At 46.1% G+C, this 20849-nt stretch overlaps 2 non-coding genes across 2 annotated transcripts; both read right to left on the bottom strand.

Annotated features, from left to right (window-relative positions):
- Positions 1–16049: 16049 nt before the first annotated feature.
- trnav-cac (transfer RNA valine (anticodon CAC)) lies at positions 16050–16122 on the bottom strand. Its single transcript has one exon. It is a non-coding gene; the product is annotated as a tRNA-Val (tRNA).
- A 442-nt stretch (positions 16123–16564) lies between these two features.
- trnan-guu (transfer RNA asparagine (anticodon GUU)) lies at positions 16565–16638 on the bottom strand. Its single transcript has one exon. It is a non-coding gene; the product is annotated as a tRNA-Asn (tRNA).
- Positions 16639–20849: the final 4211 nt, after the last annotated feature.

Below are 20849 nucleotides of genomic sequence, written 5' to 3'. Positions count from 1 at the left end.
TCAGAGCCTTTCCCCAGTAAACTATCAGTGAATCAGCACAGACCAGGGATCAGGGCCTTTACCCAGTGAACTATCAGTGAATCAGCACAGACCAGGGATCAGGGCCTTTACCCAGTAAACTGTCAGAGAATCAGCACAGACCAGGGATCAGAGCCTTTACCCAGTGAACTATCAGTGAATCAGCACAGACCAGGGATCAGGGCCTTTACCCAGTAAACTATCAGTGAATCAGCACAGACCATGGATCAGGGCCATTCCCAGTAATCTATCAGTGAATCAGCACAGACCATGGATCAGGGCCATTCCCAGTAAACTATCAGTGAATCAGCACAGAGCAGGGGTCAGGGCCTTTACCCAGTAAACTATCAGAGAATCAGCACAGACCAGGGAACAGGGCCTTTACCCAGTAAACTGTCAGAGAATCAGCACAGACCAGGGATCAGAGCCTTTACCCAGTAAACTATCAGAGAATCAGCACAGGCCAGGGATCAGGGCCTTTACCCAGTAAACTATCAGAGAATCAGCACAGACCAGGGATCAGGGCCTTTACCCAGTAAACTATCAGTGAATCAGCACAGACCAGGGATCAGGGCCTTTACCCAGTAAACTATCAGAGAATCAGCACAGACCAGGGATCAGGGCCTTTACCCAGTGAACTATCAGAGAATCAGCACAGACCGGGGATCAGGGCCTTTACCCAGTAAACTATCAGAGAATCAGCACAGACCGGGGATCAGGGCCTTTACCCAGTAAACTATCAGAGAATCAGCACAGACCAGGGATCAGGGCCTTTACCCAGTGAACTATCAGTGAATCAGCACAGACCAGGGATCAGGGCCTTTACCCAGTAAACTATCAGAGAATCAGCACAGACCAGGGATCAGGGCCTTTACCCAGTAAACTATCAGTGAATCAGCACAGACCAGGGATCAGGGCCTTTACCCAGTAAACTATCAGAGAATCAGCACAGACCAGGGATCAGGGCCTTTACCCAGTAAACTATCAGAGAATCAGCACAGACCAGGGATCAGGGCCTTTACCCAGTAAACTATCAGAGAATCAGCACAGACCAGAGATCAGGGCCTTTACCCAGAAAAGTATCAGTGAATCAGCACAGGCCAGGGATCAGGGCCTTTACCCAGTAAACTATCAGAGAATCAGCACAGACCAGGGATCAGGGCCTTTACCCAGTAAACTATCAGTGAATCAGCACAGACCGGGGATCAGGGCCTTTACCCAGTAAACTATCAGTGAATCAGCACAGACCGGGGATCAGGGCCTTTACCCAGTAAACTATCAGAAAATCAGCACAGACCAGGGATCAGGGCCTTTACCCAGTAAACTATCAGTGAATCAGCACAGACCAGGGATCAGGGCCTTTACCCTGTAAACTATCAGTGAATCAGCACAGACCAGGGATCAGGGCCTTTACCCAGTGAACTATCAGTGAATCAGCACAGACCAGGGATCAGGGCCTTTACCCAGTGAACTATCAGTGAATCAGCACAGACCAGGGATCAGTGCCGTTCCCCAGTAAACTATCAGTGAATCATCACAGACCAGGGATCAGAGCCTTTACCCAGTAAACTATCAGTGAATCAGCACAGACCAGGGATCAGGGCCTTTACCCAGTAAACTGTCAGAGAATCAGCACAGACCAGCGATCAGAGCCTTTACCCAGTAAACTATCAGTGAATCAGCACAGACCAGGGATCAGGGCCTTTACCCAGTGAACTATCAGTGAATCAGCACAGACCGGGGATCAGGCCTTTACCCAGTAAACTATCAGAGAATCAGCACAGACCAGGGATCAGGGCCTTTACCCAGTAAACTATCAGTGAATCAGCACAGACCAGGGATCAGAGCCTTTACCCAGTAAACTATCAGATAATCAGCACAGACCAGGGATCAGGGCCTTTACCCAGTAAACTATCAGTGAATCAGCACAGACCATGGATCAGGGCCTTTACCCAGTAAACTATCAGAGAATCAGCACAGACCAGGGATCAGGGCCTTTACCCAGTAAACTATCAGTGAATCAGCACAGACCAGGGATCAGGGCCTTTACCCATTAAACTATCAAGAGAATCAGCACAGACCAGGGATCAGGGCCTTTACCCTGTAAACTATCAGTGAATCAGCACAGACCAGGGATCAGTGCCTTTACCCATTAAACTATCAGTGAATCAGCACAGACCAGGGATCAGGGCCTTTACCCAGTAAACTATCAGAGAATCAGCACAGACCAGGGATCAGGGCCTTTACCCAGTAAACTATCAGTGAATCAGCACAGACCATGGATCAGGCCCTTTACCCAGTAAACTGTCAGAGAATCTGCACAGACCGGGGATCAGGGCCTTTACCCAGTAAACTATCAGTGAATCAGCACAGACCAGGGATCAGGGCCTTTACCCAGTAAACTATCAGAGATTCAGCACAGACCAGGGATCAGGGCCTTTACCCAGTAAACTATCAGTGAATCAGCACAGACCAGGGATCAGGGCCTTTACCCATTAAACTATCAAGAGAATCAGCACAGACCAGGGATCAGGGCCTTTACCCAGTAAACTATCAGAGAATCAGCACAGACCAGGGATCAGGGCCTTTACCCAGTAAACTATCAGTGAATCAGCACAGACCATGGATCAGGCCCTTTACCCAGTAAACTATCAGTGAATCAGCACAGACCAGGGATCAGGGCCTTTACCCAGTAAACTATCAGTGAATCAGCACAGTCCAGGGATCAGGGCCTTTACCCAGTAAACTATCAGTGAATCAGCACAGGCCAGGGATTACCTTTCAGTCTTTAAACGCACTTCTCTGTATTTCTCTCCGTCGCCAACACTGTGAGGCCTCCCCTGGTGTATCAGCTTTCAGTGTTTATAAACACTTCACTGTATTTCACTCCGTCTCCAATACTGTGAGGCCTCCCCTGGTCTATCAGCTTTCAGTGTTTATAAACACTTTACTGTATTTCACTCCGTCTCCAACAATGTTTACAAACAAACCCAGGGGAGGTTTGGACCCTGCAGCAAACACTGAGCAGCACAGACAGGCAGCCAGACAGTGCGGCACTGGTCAGGGGAGAACCAAGCTGCTGACCTGTATTAGGGAAAGAGAGGGGGAGAGGGAGAGAGAGCGGGAGAGGGAGATCGAGAGCGGGGAGAGGGAGAGAGAGAGCGGGGAGATGGAGAGAGAGAGGGAGAGGAGGGAGAGAGGGAGAGGGAGAAAGAGAGAGGGGGAGAGGGTGAGAGAGAGAGAGAGAGGGAGAGGGAGAGAGAGAGGGGGAGAAAGATAGAGGGTGAGAGAGAGGGGAGAGGGAGAGAGAGGGAGAGGGAGAGAAAGAGAGTGGGTGAGATATAGAGAGGGGGGAGAGGGAGAGAGAGAGGCTGAGAGAGGGAGAGGGAGAGAGAGGGTGAGAGAGAGATAGAGGGGGGAGAGGGAGGTAGAGAGGGGGGAGAGAGGGGGGAGAGAGAGAGGGAGAGAGGGGGGAGAGAGAGAGAGAGAGGGGGCAGAGGGAGAGAGAGAGAGAGAGGGGGAGAGGGAGAGAGAGAGGGTGAGAGAGGGAGAGGGAGAGGGAGAGAGGGAGAGGGTGAGAGAGAGAGAGGGAGAGGAAGAGAGAGGGTGAGAGAGAGAGAGGGGGAGGAAGAGAGAGGGTGAGAGAGAGAGAGGGGGTAGAGGGTGGGAGAGAGGGGGGAGAGAGAGAGAGAGAGGGCGGGGGAGAGGGAGAGAGAGAGGGGGAGACGGAAAGAGAGAGGGGGAGAAAGATAGAGGGTGAGAGAGAGAGGGGGAAGAGGTGGAGAGGGAACGAGAGAGGGGGAGAGGGAGAGAGAGAGGGGAGGAGAGGGAGAGAGAGAGTGTGAGAGAGATAGAGAGCGAGAGGGGGAGAGGGGTAGAAAGGGAAAGGGAGAGAAAGAGTGAGGGTGAGAGAGAGAGAGAGGGGAAGAGGGAGAGAGAGGGGGAGAGGGAGAGAGAGAGAGAGGGGCAGAGGGAGAGAGAGAGGGGCGGAGAGGGAGAGGGGGGAAGAGGGAGAGGGAGAGCGAGGGAGAGGGAGCGAGAAGGGGGGAGAGGGATAGAGAGAGGGTGAGAAAGATAGAGGGTGAGAGAGAGAGTGGGGGAGAGGGGGAGAGGGAGAGGAAGAGAGAGTGGTAGGGAGGGAGAGGGAGAGAGAGAGGGAGGGAGAGGGAGAGAGAGAGGGAGGGAGAGAGAGGGAGAGAGGGAGAGGAGGTGAGAGGGAGAGACAGGGATAGGGGTGAGAGGGAGAGAGTGAGAGAGATGGGGAGAGGGTGGAGACAGAGAGAGGGTGGAGAGAGAGAGGAAGAGGGTGGAGAGAGAGAGGGAGAGAGTGAGAGAGGGAGAGGGAGGGAGGGAGTTCTGGGCTCTTGCTGTGCCTTTTTAATCCCTTGCTTTTGTATTTTAATCAATTCCCTCTCTCTCCCCTCAGGAATCTTTTTGATGAAATGCTTCAAGGAGATGATCCAGAAAGAGACATTTTGTGAGGAGGAGGAGGAGTGGGAGAAATCCTGGGCCAAGAATCGTTCTCTCCGCTGGGGACGGACTGACTGAGACCTTCACCACAGCCTGGACCCGATGGGGAGCACGTGAGTAATGTCTGGGTTACTCTGGGATCACTGGGTGCACACTGGAATCACTGGGATATTCAGGGGACACTGGCCGGGGGGCCACTGGGACATTCAGGGGACACTGGGGGGGTCACTGGGACATTGTTGTGGTAGTTCTTGTTGTTGTAGTGGTGGTCTGAACATCAAGACCGCCACTCTGGCATCACTCTGGGCTGATTGGGTGCACCCTGTCATCATTCTGGGTTCACTGCGGGATCTCTGTTGGCTACTTGCCGCCATCTGAGCAAGATGGCAGCGGCACAGCCGCCTTTTTTCCGAAATGTTGGCCGCGCTGTCCTCCATTTTGTCCAAGGTGTCGGTCCCCCAATATCACCCACAGTCATTTCTAGGCTGCAATCCTCAACCTGCCCTTTAACTGTCCTCGTGTCAGAGACTCACAATTCATATTTTAACTGGGAAACTGCAGGAACAGAGTGAAACGGGTCTGCTCGTGTCCCTGGATTCAGTGCACACTGCGGAGACATCTGTCTAAATTATAAATGAAACACCAGGAGTGAACATCGTCAATATAGTTATATAAAAGCTGTAAATGGAGCCGTTTATTATTATTGGATCAGTCCTGTATGAGAACAGATTTAAACTTTATTCCTGAGAGAGGTCTGATTAAGTAATAACCTGGACTTTGAGATGTTTGTGTTTTATTCACCACATTATTTACAGCGGAGTCAAAGCTGCTGATGTAATGTGTTTGTTAAACTGACTGTAACTAATAGCAATGATCAGGAGTATAACCGTGTCAGTGGAGACTTATCCCCTGTATAAATCAGGGCTTGTTGGAATGGATCAGCTCAGAGTGTCTGCTGGAGCTGTGGTTTCCAGGCCAACAGAAGTCAGTGCTTCTCACAGAAATGGGATATCCAGTAATAATTCAGATAGAACTTATTTGTTATCCTGTTCTTGCAGCCATTGGAGTTCCGGGTAAGCCGTCATCTCATCTGTTAATGGTGTCAATCGGTGCTAACTCTGCTGCTGTACTTGGCAAATTCTTTTTTGTCCCTACATATTTTACACAGTCACTTGTTCTGTTCCATTGGTTGAATGATGGAATGTGTTAAGTCTCTGCTCTTTCGGTATTGAGGCGCTGCATTATATCTGTCATGAACTTTGTATATCCAACACTGGCATTGTTACTGCATTATTCTCTGTACTGAATGTATTGGGATAAGAGTTGGTATCAGACCATCAGGAGATGATAACAGTTTCTTGTTGTGGAACTAACCTGTCCTGGAATATGTTTTCATCAATGTGTTTTCAATGATTGATAATGAGACAGCTCACGGTCTCAGTGTTACAAGGAGGCAGCGGAATGTCCTCCCTCCCCAATAACATGCTTCAGTTTAACTGAGATTTCAATGTATTTATTGGTGATCATTGTTATGAAATATTATTTCATTATGTGTGTATCTGACGCCGCTTCAGATGTCTATTTACTGAACTGAGTTTGCTGCTGACTCTTTCACATCTCCTTCTCTGCTTCACTGTGGATGAATTCACTGACTGTCACTGGACTTCACTGTAAAATGAAATGTTTTGATGTTTTGTGGTCTCAATTTGCACTGTCCCTGTTGGAATCAGCAGCCCTTCTATGTACCTGTAGGTTATAAGTATGATGTTGGTGTTTTGTAAATTGAACAATCCCGCCATCTATCCCTGTACCCTATAATTACTGGAGAAGGAATCTCAATTATTGTGAGATCTGCCTGGGAGAGGGATTCGATTCTGTTTATTCCATGATTTGTAGATGAAGTGAACAGTGTTGGTGAACAGGTGGAGAATTGCATGATCTGTAGAAACATTAAACTATTCCACAGAGGCTTCACTATTTAACAAACTGACTGAGAATAGGATCGGTGGAACACGGGGCTGGTGAACAGAATGCAGGCACAGGATGATAGGATTTAATCGGATATGAAAATTGACTTGAGAAAGAGAGTAGAGTGAGTGATAGAGAGGGTGACTGAGAGGGAAAGCGAGAGGCTGTGGTGTGAATAATTCATTAGAATGAACTGCTGAAACTTCAAGTACAATTAAACATAGAAAAAATGACTTGACTGTGTTATTATGGTATGGTCAGATTGGGTGAGTTTTTATTGTGGGACTCGCTCCTCATGTTTATATCCCTGTCAGGTCCTCAGTCTGTTTTTGTGAATGTTCCTTGTTTTCCAACTTAACACTAAACATAATTAAAATTTGCTGAAAAAAATATAATCAGAAATGTCTTGATCGTAATGAATTGTTCGGATACAGTACGTTAAAGTTAGGTGAATTCAATAAACAACGAGGTTGATTTAATTAAAACATTTAAATTTAATTTCAAGTGAATTACAAAGTACATTTATTGTACACATTTTACAACTGCACAGTTTCCCTGACATCAATAACCACAGAAATGAACTGTTGAATGTATTAGTTGGATTGTGTTAGTGGGACCCATAGATTAGATTTCCTCTCACACTCTGCTGCAGTCTCTCCCTGTGAATCCCAGCCTCTCCTCCCACTGCATTGAATCCTCTGTCTCCTCATCCGTTGCTTCAATTTGTTAGCTTTCCCAAACCATCTGCTCCTGACTCCCCTCCAGCTCCTACATGTCCTTTTCCTTGTCTCCCTCCCAATCTCACTCACTGGCTCGGTCTCCAGCTGCCTTTCCCATTTAGTGCCAGCCACTGTCGGCTCTCTTAACCCAGAAAAATAAACCAGCTGAACCTCCCCCTGTCCCCTCACATTCCCCACCCTTCCCCCTCTTTCCCGTCAGTCTGGAAGCCAAATCCGGCTTTAATCCGCTGGATTCCCGGTGTGTAAAACCCCTTCTCCCTTCCCCACCGGCACTGCGCCCTCACTCAGCCCTTCCAATGGATCTGGTGCTCACTTTATTCACTTTCTGTATCCATCTCCCAATTCATTATTGATCATTGTGTTTAAAAACATCTCTCTGCCCGAAAGCGCTGCCCAGGTCAATCAATCACTTTCCACCCTTCGATGCAGCAACAAAGCTGGAAATTTCACCCCAGATCCTCTCAAACTGCTGCTTTGGCTCCAGGTCTGATCAACAATTTCTCTGCTTCCTTTTCTCTCTGTTACAGTTAACTTGGTGGCGATTGTGATCGTGTCCAGAGGAAAGTGCGGTCTCTCCAAATGCATCAGTGTCTACCTGGTGGGAATGGCAGTGGGCGATCTCCTGGTCGTTATCATTGGTGTGATATTGAATTGGATTGGTATAATGTATTTCAGAGATTCATTCCTGCTCATTACTCCCGTGTGTAGTTTTATTGCCTCCTTGAGTACTGCAGCCACGGGGGTTTCTGTCTGGTTCACTGTCGCTTTCACCTTTGATCGATTTGTGGCCATTTGTTGTGAGAGGCTGAAAACTAAATATTGCACGGAGAGAACGGCGCCTGTGGTTCTGGGAATAGTTAGTGTGCTGGGCTGTTTGGTGAGTTTCCCAGTGTACTTTACATTTGAACCTTACGATATAATCGATAATGTTCCCTGGTTTTGTGAGGTTAAACCGAGCTTCAGTACTTCCCCTGCATGGACCGCATTTGACATGTTTCACGTCATTTTAACCCCTTGCGTACCGTTCTGTCTGATTTTGCTGTTCAATGTTCTGACGGTCAGGTGTATTTTAGTGTCCAGTCGAGTTCGCAGGGGACTCCGGGGCTGCAGCAATGGAGAGAATCAGAGTGATCCAGAGATGGAGAACCGAAAGAAATCCATCATTTTACTCTTCAGTATATCGGGCAGTTTTATACTGTTGTGGCTGACAAAGGTTGCATTGAACATTTATGTGCGAATTGCAGACATTCGGTTTTATTACTCCTACACTGACCCTGTTTATCTCACAGATCACACAGCAAAGATGCTGCAGCTCCTCAGTTCCTGCACAAATACGTGTATTTATGTCCTGACTCAGACTAAATTCAGAGAGGAACTGAAGAACGCGGTGAAATACCCACTCAATCTAATTGTTAAATTAGTGAAATCATAGAAAGAGCTGAAGGGTTTCAAGCACTAGAAAAAAATCCCATTTCATACTCCATCCCTACACTTCCCGGGGGACGGAAAATACATTTTATATTAGCAGCACAGAGCCATTAAATGATCTGAAATATGCTTCTAATATTATATTTTATTAAAATCTGACCTTTTGAGGCAGGATTTATTCTGCAGACTACACATGCATTTTTGCTCGAACTGACGGCACTAATGAGATCAGCTGGACTTGAAATAAATTACAAAGCTTGGAATAAAAGTAGCTGCAGTGGGCCTGATCACAATGGGCGACACTCCACATAAATGGAGAGGGAGAGAGATCGGGAGCGAGAACGGGAGAGAGAGGGAGGAAGAGAGAGAGAGAAAGACATAGAGATAGATAAAGAGGGAGCGACAGGGAAAGGAAGTGAGAGGGAGGGATGGTGATTTAGAGAGGGAGAGAAACACACACACACACACACACGCACACAGACATACACAGAGATAGAGAGTGAGAGAGAGCCAGATAGTGATACAGAGAGCGAGAATGAGACAGAGGGCGAGAAGCAGAGACAAAGAAAAAGAGAGAGACAGAGAGAGGAAGAGAGAGACCGGGAGAGAAACAACGACAGAGAAACAGACAAAGAGAGTGAGAAAGAGAGAAAGAGAGAGGCAGGAAAAGAGAGAAACGGGGCGACAACGGGAGAGAGAGACAGAGGGACAAATGCAATATAATGAATCAAAAGCGCAGAAAATTAAGAGAGATTCACATGAAAGGGAGAGGGTGTGTGAGCGAGAGAGATAGAAACAAAGAGGTAGAGACAGAGTTACTAGGAGAAGGAGAGAAATAAAGAGAGTTTGTACGGCAGGAGATAAAAATAAAGAGCGATAAAAAGCGTCAAAGAAAGCATAATGAGAGAGAGCAAGCAGACGTGGATGGAACGAGAGAGAAAGACATTGACACAGAATCACAAATTAATAGAAGTAGAAGTGGAAATAACAAGATAGAAAAACGCACAGAATGTCAACAGAGATAAACGATAAAAACAGAGAACAGACACAATGAAAGACGGACAAACATATATAGTGACAGGAAGGCAGAGACAGGAATGAGAATAGAACGCAGAAAGCATTAAACAAACTGTGTAATCAGCCTGGAGTGTGTGAGAGTGCTGACTAGCAGAACAGCAGCAGATGAAGCAGGCCAGACAGTTCATGTTTGTTCTGGGGTAACACTCTTGTGGATTTAATTTTGACATTTCGATGGGTGATGCCTGCAGGCTGCACAAAAAAATCACTCAGTCTTGTGTACCTGACCCTGACCATTACTGACTGCAGGAGTTTCCCAGCTGCTCTGTGTAGTAAAAATTGAACTGATAACCGAAGGCCTGAGAATAAATCGGCTTCAGCATGTCTGAAGGAAAAGGACGATTGAAGGTTTGTTCGTGACACATTGCAAAAGATCAGACAGCGGAGGATAGATCACCATGGCAACAAGAACGATTCCAGGAGGGCTAGAAGTGGTTTGAACTCCTGCCTACTTAACAAGGCTACGTTGTGGACACTGAGAGAAAACAAGTGAAGTGTCAATCAATCGTGGGCTGTATTTGTCGGAACCTATTGTTGATAAGCCACCGTCCCAGAGGTGTGATTCTGCTTCAAAATTTCTTTAAAAGCTGGGCAGAAGTTGAGTGGGGAGAGACACGGATCCTCCATAACTGCTCCAATCTCACCTTTCACTTCCTGGAATCTTCATGACTGCTCGCGACCTCCCAGCTTGCTGCCTCGATGCTGGTTTACAGATTGCCTGTGAATCAGATGACCTGGATACAAGAGAAAAGTCACGCTACCCTACAACGGTCTCCATCAAAATACCCGGAATCTTCCCGGCAAGATTGAGCCAACCATCTGTATAAAACGTTCGTTATGGGCTTAGTCTAAAATAGACACTGGATTTTCAAACGGTTATGCATGTTGGGAATTCAGAATGTGTTGTTTTATTGGTGTTAAAGCAATTCTAATCCGGGCATAAACCCAATGTTTTGTTTAAATTATAATCTCAAATGTTCTAGTGTATTAATAATGATAAATTATTGTTTTCTTCATAACGCCATGGTTTGTGCCTGAAGTTTCTTCAGGAAAAAGAGCGCATTGAATTAATTATAAAATTAAACCTTGTGGAGATAAAAATCATTGCTCCAAATTGAAGTGTAAAATCACTTTGCACCTTTTCGCTCCTCCATCTGTACCATGTGTAACTTTCCTAGTGAGCTGCTGGATTCTGTGATAAATCACACTGTACTCTTACCCCCTTTGCTGTGTTACTTGTGACAGTGTCCCGCAGTACTCTTCTGCTCTGTTACAGTTACAAATACTGTTATTGTTTCAGATTCAATAATAATGGAGAAATAAACACAATCCCAGATCAGAACCACATTCACATTGAGTCAAATTTTAATCTGATTGATTAAATAGAAGCTAGAATTGCATTCTCTACACAAAATGGCTAATTTGACCTTTCGTACGATTGTCTGGTCTCTCCTTCGCCGTGAACATTACGTCAAAAAAAAAACGTTAATCCTTTTTTTTCAGCAGAAGTTCACGTTTTGGTGTTTAATTCCCTCACTGCACCGCTGTCTTTGTGTTAAACATCAGCTAGTGCCAGTCTCACACAGTTTGTATCGTTAACTATAGTGTAACAGTGATTTAACAGGAACAGCAAATGAACCCTCTCCGTGTCTCTGACCAGAACAAGCTCCACCTTGCCCCTCATTAAGATGGCTGCCTTTCTGGTGGTCATTTTGTTTCAGGATATGGGCGGCCATTTTGTTTAAGTTTCATGGCGGCCAATTTGTTTGACATTGCCCCCTTGCCCGCCGGTAAGTTGGTTGCCTTGCCCCTCAGTAAGATAGCCGCTTTGCACCTCAGTAAGATGTCCAGTTTGTCCCTCAGTAAGATTGCTGCCATACTGGCTGCCATTCTTTTTCAGGTTTATGACGTTGAAGTTGTTGAAATTGTTTTGTTCATAGTTTCATATTTTCATAGTAGGTACGGCACAAGAGAAGGCCATTCAGCCCACTGTGCCTGTGCCAGCTCTTTGAAAGGGCTTTCCAATCTGTCCCTTTATTAACCCACACTTGTCCAAGTGGCTATTCGTTTTATCCCTGATTATTTTTTCCAAAAGATTCCCCACCACCGAGGTGAAACTGACTGGCCTGTAGTTGATGGGTTTATCCTGCTACCCTTTTTTGAACAAGGGTGTAACATTTGCAATTCTCCAGTCCTATGGCACCACCTCCGAATCCAAGGATGATTGGAAGATTATGGCCAGTACCTCCGCAATTTCCATCCTTACTTCCTTCGGCAACCTCGGATTCATCGCATCTGGACCGGGTGACTTATCTACTTTAAGCATAGCCAGCCTTTCTGTTACCTCTTCTTTGTCAATTTTTAGCCCATCCAATAGATGAACTACCTCCCCTTTTACTGCGACTTTGGCAGCATCTTCTTCCTTGGTAATGACAGATTCATTTAGTACCTCAGCCATGCCCTCTGTCACCATGCGTAGATCTCCTTTTTGGTCCCAAACCGGCCCCATCCCACTTCTTACTACCCGTTTCATTTATATGCCTGTCGAAGACTTTGGGATTCCCTTTTTTTGTGAGAAGCCCATCTATTCTCATATTCTCTCTTTGCCCCTCTTATTTCCTTTTTTACTTCTCCTCTGAGATTTCGATATTCAGCCTGGTTCTCACTTGTATTTTCACCCTGACATCTGCCATACGCCCCCATTCTCTGCTTCATCTTACACTCTATCTCTTTCGTCATCCAGGGAGATCTGGCTTTAGTTGACCTACCTTTCCCACTCGTGAGAATGTACCCAGACTGTACCCGAGCCATCTCCTCTTTAAAGGCCGCCCATTGTTCGATTACAGTTTTGCCTGCCAATCTTTGATTCCAATTTTCCCGGGCCAGAGTTGTGGAGAGAGATGCGTTGGTATCTGTCCCGGCTCATCCCCAACACCTCGGTAACACAGGACGCTGCGCTCTGTGGGCTGTTTCCCAGGACGCACACCGAGACAGATATCAACTGCTGCTGGAAGACCATCAACTAAGTGAAGGAGGCCCTTTGGTCCGCCCTGAACCTGCTGGCTTTCAACCTGAGGGAGCTGTCCACGACGGAGTGTTGCTGATTGGCACACTCCAAGGTCCAGGAGTACCTGCTGCGGGACGTACTGAAGCGACGTGCGGCCTACGCAAAGGCTTTAAGGCGAAAGGGAACCGTGGAAAGCCATCCCACCTTGTATTGTTCACCATGTATTATAAAATATGAAATGTAATTGAATTGTAATATTGGGATCATATTTTGTACGATCTGTTATGCATTATTTTGAATTATATTGCTTTGAAACTGTGGTGTTTAGTTTGAACTCTGTGGATTCTTAAATTTTATGAAATAAAGCATATTTTGTAATTTAAAAAAGTGTGCAGAAACCTTCGAGCAATCTAGAAATCAAACCTACAATCTTCTGACCTGTAATTAGACACGTTCCCCATTGCTCCACTGGCCCAGATTGTGGAGAGTAAGTAACAGCTCACAGTCCCACAGCGCTGCGGTATGAGCAGGTACCGAGTCAGTCTCGGTCATGCACACGTGACTCCACGAGTCCGGGAGAGTCAAAAGGCGCACGGTGAACAATTACCAAAGAGAGCAATCTTTGCGGCTTCCCTTCGATCGCTCACCTAGGAGTGCAGAGGACTGTAGTCGAAAACAAAGCAAAGTCATCTTTAGTTTGCTGGTTTAATTCTGGCTCGAAGAAGCAAGCGTGCTTTTGGAGTAAGTAGCTACTAGCTCAAGGCCGCTTTCTTAACTTTACAGACAGCCGAGAGCTTAACATGTTGGTGCTGAGGCACAGGAGACCTCTTTTCCTTTCTCAAACCTAAAAGCTTTCTGTGTCTGCCCGAGCACGGCTTTTTGTTCGAGCATTTGCCTCTGCTCACCAGCAGGGAGTGCCTTTGAGTAACAAGACTTCAAACTGCTTTCAGGCAAAAAAGCCTTCCATCAGTCAATCAGACAGACACGGCTCTAATTGCTCCCTTCAGCTCGGTGCCGCTGTTCCTTCCCAGTGACCTCGTCTGCCTTCCGCAGGCTCGGGCTCTTCTCAGCATCCTTCACGATTACTGTGGCTTCCCGTTCAGCTGTTGCTCACTTGCTGATGCTCGATACCGCCGATTGGAGCAAAGTATTGATTGTATTCAGGGAGGCGGCCAACCCAAGGCAAGATTTCTCTGCTGGTCGTGGAGCTGCTTGGAGGCGAGTGCGGAGCAACTGCTGTGATTGGCAATTTACAAGAAACAATCTGAAATATTGAATAAAAGACGCAGCAGAAACATGCATACAGGATTGCCTAAGGTGCAGAAAACAGCGTAATGGTGAACGTTTGTTTTTTCGGACTGGAGGGATGTATGCAGACGGTGCTGGGGCCATTACTTTTCTTGATATATATTAATGACTTGGACTTGGGTGTACAGGGCACTATTTCCAAATTTGCAGATGACACAAAACTTGGAAGGGTAGTAAGCAGTGAGGAGGACAGTGATGGACTTCAAGAGGATATAAACACGCTGGTTGCGTGGGCGGACATGTGGCAGATGAAAATTAACGCAGAAAAATGCAAAGTGATGCATTTTGGAAGGAATAAACAGGAGAGGCAATATTAAATAAAGGGCACACTCTAAAATGCGTACAGGAACAGAGATCTGGGGGTGTATGTGCACAAATCATTGAAGGTGGCAGGGCAGGTTGAGAAAGTGGTTAAAAAGCACACGGGATCTTGGGCTTCATAAGTAGACGACAAAAGTATGGAAGTCATGATGAACCTTTATAAAACACCGGTTCGGCCACAACTGGAGTATTATGTCTACTTCTGTGCACCGCATTTTAGGAAAGATGTGACGGCCTTAGAAAGGGTGCAGAAGAGATTTACTACAATGATTCCAGGGATGAGGGACTTTAGTTACGTGGATAGACTGGAGAAGATGGGTATGTTCGCCTTGGAACAGAGAAGGTTGCGAGCAGATTTGATAGAGATTTTCAAAACCATGAAGGGTCTAAACATCGTATATAGAGAGAGACAGTTCCCATTGGCGGAAGGGTAAAGGGGCAGAAGACATAGATTTCAGGTGATTGGCAAAAGAACCAAAGGTGACATGAGGAAAAACGTTTTTACACAGTGAGTGGTTAGGATCTGGAATGCACTGCCCGACGGGGTGATTCAATCATGGAAAGGTGAAATAACTTTGCATTGAAAAGATTTGGAACTTGCATCTGTGCCTTTATCTGTTCCATTTCTTAAAGTTGCTGGTGTCTGATGATGTACACGCCTCTGCTCCCTCTATTGAACAAGAAAGGAGGTGTTTGACGTTGACAGGACCTGTTGGTTATGAGCTCATCCTTTACATTGAGTGGGCTCGCGTCTTTTTAGCGGCGTCAGCTTTAGTCCAGTGGTGAACTTCGCAGCAAACAAGTTCGACACCGTCTCACCGCGGGCGCTGACTGATATGTTTATTGTTATTTCTTACAGACCTAAATAAACAGTAACCGTGATTTTTAATTTGCACTATGTGATTTTTAGGTAGTCGCCTTGAAATGTTTCAAAGGCGATTCCTAATTTATGACAGTCCGGCCATTTCACCAGCCGTGTTGAAAACAAAAAATGTCTTTGCTTTTCGCGTCTTTCTTCGAAAGGCAAAAAATATATTTCCCGTGACCTCTGAAGGATGGACAAGTACATTTCAGAAAGCTGAAGCAACTTCACCGAGCTTAAATCGTCTGACCACGTTAAAGGCGCTATATATATATGCAAGTAGTTGCTGTCTGTTTCTGTGGTTGTCTTTTTACTGTGTGTGTCCATCTGCAGGTCGATTTTGAATCAATACCAGTGTTCGTGTCAGTTTGTTGCATGAAATAAACGAGAGTATCAGGCGCTTCCCTCCCTGCCACTGGTGAGGTACTGAGTCAGGGTTTTGACCAAACTTCTGTTTTTTTTTTGTTGAAAAAGCAATTAAAACCTTCATTCTGGGATTATCCAGTTTCTTGTGAGCGGTGAAAGAAACAGTGACCCCAATATGATGTGAACACGCAGCCTTTTGATCTGGAGCCCTGGATTTTTATTTTTCATATGAATGTTTCTCAAACACCGATTCATTCATCCCACCTTGGTTGAATCGATAGGGTTTATCAAATCTCCGCCAGGTCCCACGGGGTGTGAGACAGCATTGGAAGCAGCCTTCACCCCCAACATGACGCTGGCTTTCATTGCCTGCTCGCAGCGAACTGCAATAACAGGGCTGTGAGATATGGACTTTGTTCACATTGAATCAGCAATGTGAATCGTGAAATATTTACTCCTGTTTAATGGGAACAAGGTTTTAAAATGCTTCCACCTGGTTTCGAACCAGGGACCTTTCGCGTGTGAGGCAAACGTGATAACCACTACACTACGGAAACCTGACGGCTCAACCGCCGTGTTAGGGACATAAACCCTCAGCCAAACTAATTTCCCGTATTACTGTCCAGGAGCTGATTTCACAGGGATACATTTACTGCGCTGTATTTAGGAAGGCTGCAGAGAAGGATCGGTGGCGTTGGTCAGGCGGGGAATCCCAGAGCATCGCGCCCACACAAACATTTCACTGTTTTTTTTTCATGTGCCTGATATCCGACCGCAGTGTCAATTATGGCGAATCCGGCAAGCTCAGATGACATTGTTCACAGAGTGTTTTCTTGCAGCCAAATCACACATTCGAAAACTTGAAATGAGATTAAGAGATCGGAGTTATTTAAAGTGCTCCCAGTGACTGCACATCAGGAATTAAAACCTGGCACCGGCTTCAGGGCTATCAGAATGAGGCAATGAATCCGAAAGTCGGAAGAAAAAAGGCGTTAATTTCGTCCCTGGGTGGGCTCGAACCACCAACTTTTCAGTTAACAGCCGAACGCGCTAACCGATTGCGCCACAGAGACCATCTGATGTTTTTGGTCTTGCAAGATACACTAAAGCAGCGTGTCACCTAGCCAAAGTTGCATGTTGCAGCCACAGAAATGCAATTGTCCACTATCAGTGTTACTTTTCCAGAAATAAAGGATGGGACATTGTTTGTGGAAACATGGAAACGGTCTGGTCTCGCTCTCAGCATCGATATCACCGCGAACCAGCTCTCCTGCAACCGGCGCGCCCACCAGTGCTTTGTCTGTTATTGAGTCGGACTGTGGGAGAACCTTCACCACACGGACTGCAGCGGTTCAAGAAGACGGCTCACCACCACCTTCTCAAGGGCAATTCGGGATGGGCAATAAATGCCGGCCTCGCCAGCGAAGCTCACATCCCATGAACAAATAAAGAAAAAGTATTCTGATCGTCCTGGCGCTGATGTCAGGTTTTGATCCCTGAACTGCAGTAACTGGGAACGCTTTAAATGACTCCGACCTCTTAATTTCACCCACAACATCAGAGTAACTGATCCAGGGGGACATGCCGACTCAACTGCGTCTTGTCCGCCTGTCTGGTCAGTCTTTTATTCGCCTCCAATTCCGTTTCCCAAAGCGTATCCACAGATTCACAAAGCTGTTTGACATTTCGGTTCCTTTCGTTTTGTTCAGCTCCCGACTGGCAATAATTTACAAACGTGGTTGCAGCCCTCCGCCTTGCATTGTGTCCAGGGATGGGTTATATGGAGAGACTGGACAATCTGGGATTGTTCTCCTTAGAGCAAAGAAAAATGTTAAGTGGAGATTTAATAAAGGTGTTCAAAATTATGAGGGGATTTTGATAGAATGGATGTGGAGAAGCTGTTTCCATTGGCAGGAGGGTCGATAACCAGAGGACACAACCTGCATTTGTATAGCGCCTTTAAGGTAGTAAAACGTCACAAGGTACTTCACAAGAGCGTTATTAAAAAAAACTTGACACGAAGCCACATAAGGAGATATTGGGACAGGTGACCAAAAGCTTAGTCGAAGAGGTAGGTTTTAAGGTATGTGTTAAAGGAGAGAGAGGCGGAGAGGTTTCCGGGGAGAATTCCAGAGCTTAGGGCCTAGGCAGTTGAAGGCACAGCCGCCAATGGTGGAGCGATTAAAATCGGGGTTGCGCAAGAGGCTAGAATTGGAGGAGCGCAGAGATTTTTTTTTCGTTCACGGGATGTCGGTGTCGCTGGCGAGGCCGGCATTTATTGCCCATCCCAAATTGACTTTGAGAAGGTGGTGGTGAGCCGCCTTCTTGAACCGCTGCAGTCCGTGTGGTGAAGGTTCTCCCACAGTGCCGTTACGAAGGGAGTTCCAGAATTTTGACCCAGCGACGATGAAGGAACGGCGATATATTTCCAAGTCGGGATGGTGTGTGTCTTTGAGGGAATCGTGCAGGTGGTGTTGTTCTCATGTGCCTGCTGACCTTATCCTTCTAGTTGCTGGAGGTGCTGTCGAAGAAGCCTTGGCGAGTTGCTGCAGCTGCAGTGCATCCTGTGGATGGTACACACTGCAGCCACAGTGCGCCGGTGGTGGATGGGCTGCCAATCAAGCGGGCTGCTTTGTCCTGGATGGTGTCGAGCTTCTTGAGTGTTGTTGGAGCTGCACTCAACAAGGCAAGCGCAGAGTGTTCAGTCACATTCCTGACTTGTGCCTTGCAGATGGTGGAAAGGCTTTGGGGAGTCAGGAGGTGAGTCACTCGCCGCAGAATACCCAGCCTCTGACCTGCTCTTGTAGCCACATGATCTGGGATGGTTGTAGGGCTGGAGGAGGCTACAAAGATTTGGAGGGGGCGAGGGCCATGCTGGGATTTGAAAGCAAGAATGAGAATTTTAAAGTCAAGGCGTTCCCGGACATGGGGTTTGACTGGAGCGTCACACGATCCCCTCCCTTGTTTACTTCCACAAACGTACATTGGGACAGGGCTTGGGCGGATTTTTTTGTGTCTCACCCGGGGCCGCTGACTCTCCTCCAGTCCCCCCGATCACCAACTCACCCAGTTTGTAAATTTAAACCGGAACAAGTGCCTCGCAAAGGGCAAGAGATGAAGGCAAGGCTGGAACCTCTGACAAAAAAATCTCTTGCTCACCAGCGAGGTTTGTGTACCTGAATCGCAAACTGTTCTTTTAAAGTTTTGACATTCAATGGACGCCATGCGGCACCTACAGACTTGTCTCTTGCACTCACAGTGAAGCGGAGGGCCGTTTTCACTCGCACGCCAGCAATTGTGATATCAAGAAAAAGGTGGCGGAGAAATTCTCCATTTCAGCGAAAATTACCGAACACAACTGCCCAACTTGGTTCTGATGAAAGGTCATTGACCTGAAACATTCACTCTGTTACTCTCTCCACAGATTCTGCCTGACCTGCTGAGGGTTTCCAGCATTTTCGATGTTATCAGAGTATCACTTCCCTCATCACCTAACTACACTCCTCCACTAGATGTCGCCTTGTGGTGCAAATAGGCTACTTCCACACAGCCAGGTGTTCTGCTTTAGGCATTAATTGTAACTATAACTTTTGAACTTGTTAGTTAAAACATATGGCCTTACCCATTGACCAGAAAGCAGAATGGTGTTTTTCTCTCCCCAGTACAGCCCTTTCCCGCTGCGTCAGCTTGGAATGATACGTTGCAATCATACAGATCTCACACCTCTCCTGCTTCCCTGTGAAGCTGGTAAGACGAATAGCACACAATGCCGTCTGTCACACATACACACCAGCTCGGAATGATTTAAAGGCCTTGTTATGATTGTCAGAGAATTGATCATATCAAAAGGATAAATAAACTTATGAGTATAATGATATCTGCTACAATCCAAGAGTTTCTGGACTTCAGAATCTATTAGTCTCTATATTAAACATATGCATGCATATAAAATGAAGCAAATCTGTCTTATGGTTGTAGTTTCATTCTCCCAACAGAGATTTATACTTCCTTACTTAAGAGGTAAACGCTAAAGGTTAACATTACTTCAGTATAAAGACTAACTCTTTCCTTATAATACAGATACCCCAAACTAATATAACACCTGAAACTGATAGAGCTTCTCAAACGAAAACCGTATCTCAAACTAATACAGTACCTCAAACGGATAGAGAATCTGAAACTACTATAATACCTCAAGCTAATACATCATCTGAAACTAATACAGTACCTCAAACTAATACAGTACGTCAAACAAATACAACACCTTGAACTAATGCAGTACCTCAAACCGATACAGAACCTGAAACTAATATAATACCTCAAACTAATACAGCATCTCAATCTAATACAGTATCTCAAACTAATAAAGTACCTCAAACTAATAGAGCACCTCAAACTAATAGAGCACCTCAAGCTAATACAACACCTCAAACTAATACAGCACCTCAAACTGATACAGCACCTCAAACTAATATAATACCTAAAATTAGTACAGCATCTTAAACTAATCCAGCACCTCCAACTAACGCAAAACCTCAAATAAATACAGCACCTCAAACTAATACTGTACCTCAAAAAATACAGTACCTCAAACTAATACAGTACCTCAAGCTGATACCGTACCTCGAATTAATAAAGTACCTCAAACAAATACAGCACCTCAAACGAATAGTGTTCCTCAAACTAATCCATCACCTCAAACTAATCCAGTACCCCAAAACTAATCATTGACTGAAATGTCAAAATCCGAACAGGACAAGCAGGTGGACCTTGACAGGTGGCGGATCTGTTAAGAGGATATTAAGCTGCAGGAGGAAGTCCCGTTCAGGAACTGCAGTTGTATTCAATTAATTTCGAGTCTTTTCGCAACATTGGAGCAGAGAAACACGTGGTACGTAATATCACCGCAGGGCCTTCCATGGTCGGCCTAATTCAGTACAACATCCCCAGTGCATTTCGTCTGAAGCTCATCACCAGATGCCTTTCAAGTAACCTTTGCTGATTTGTTGCAGTTCAGTTTGGGTTTAAATAGAGTTGTTTCTTTACCAGCATAGCTTTATTGGGGCGAGGGGTAATGAGTTTGACCCTGCAATTTGTAGCTGCCCATTGCTAATTGATCTTCAATTGACTCAATACATTTCAATTAAACTATCACAAAAAGACGGACTATTCCTGCACCCACTCTCCGCCCCGTCCCAATGTTCCAACTTACTCCACTTCTCCATCGCTACTTCTGCCAATCTCTAACTCTGTCTCCAATTATAAATCTACCTATCGTGCTCTC

Source organism: Heptranchias perlo, unplaced genomic scaffold (assembly GCF_035084215.1).
Source record: "Heptranchias perlo isolate sHepPer1 unplaced genomic scaffold, sHepPer1.hap1 HAP1_SCAFFOLD_59, whole genome shotgun sequence".
Lineage (NCBI taxonomy): Eukaryota > Metazoa > Chordata > Chondrichthyes > Hexanchiformes > Hexanchidae > Heptranchias > Heptranchias perlo.
This window is presented reverse-complemented; position numbering and strand designations above follow the sequence as displayed.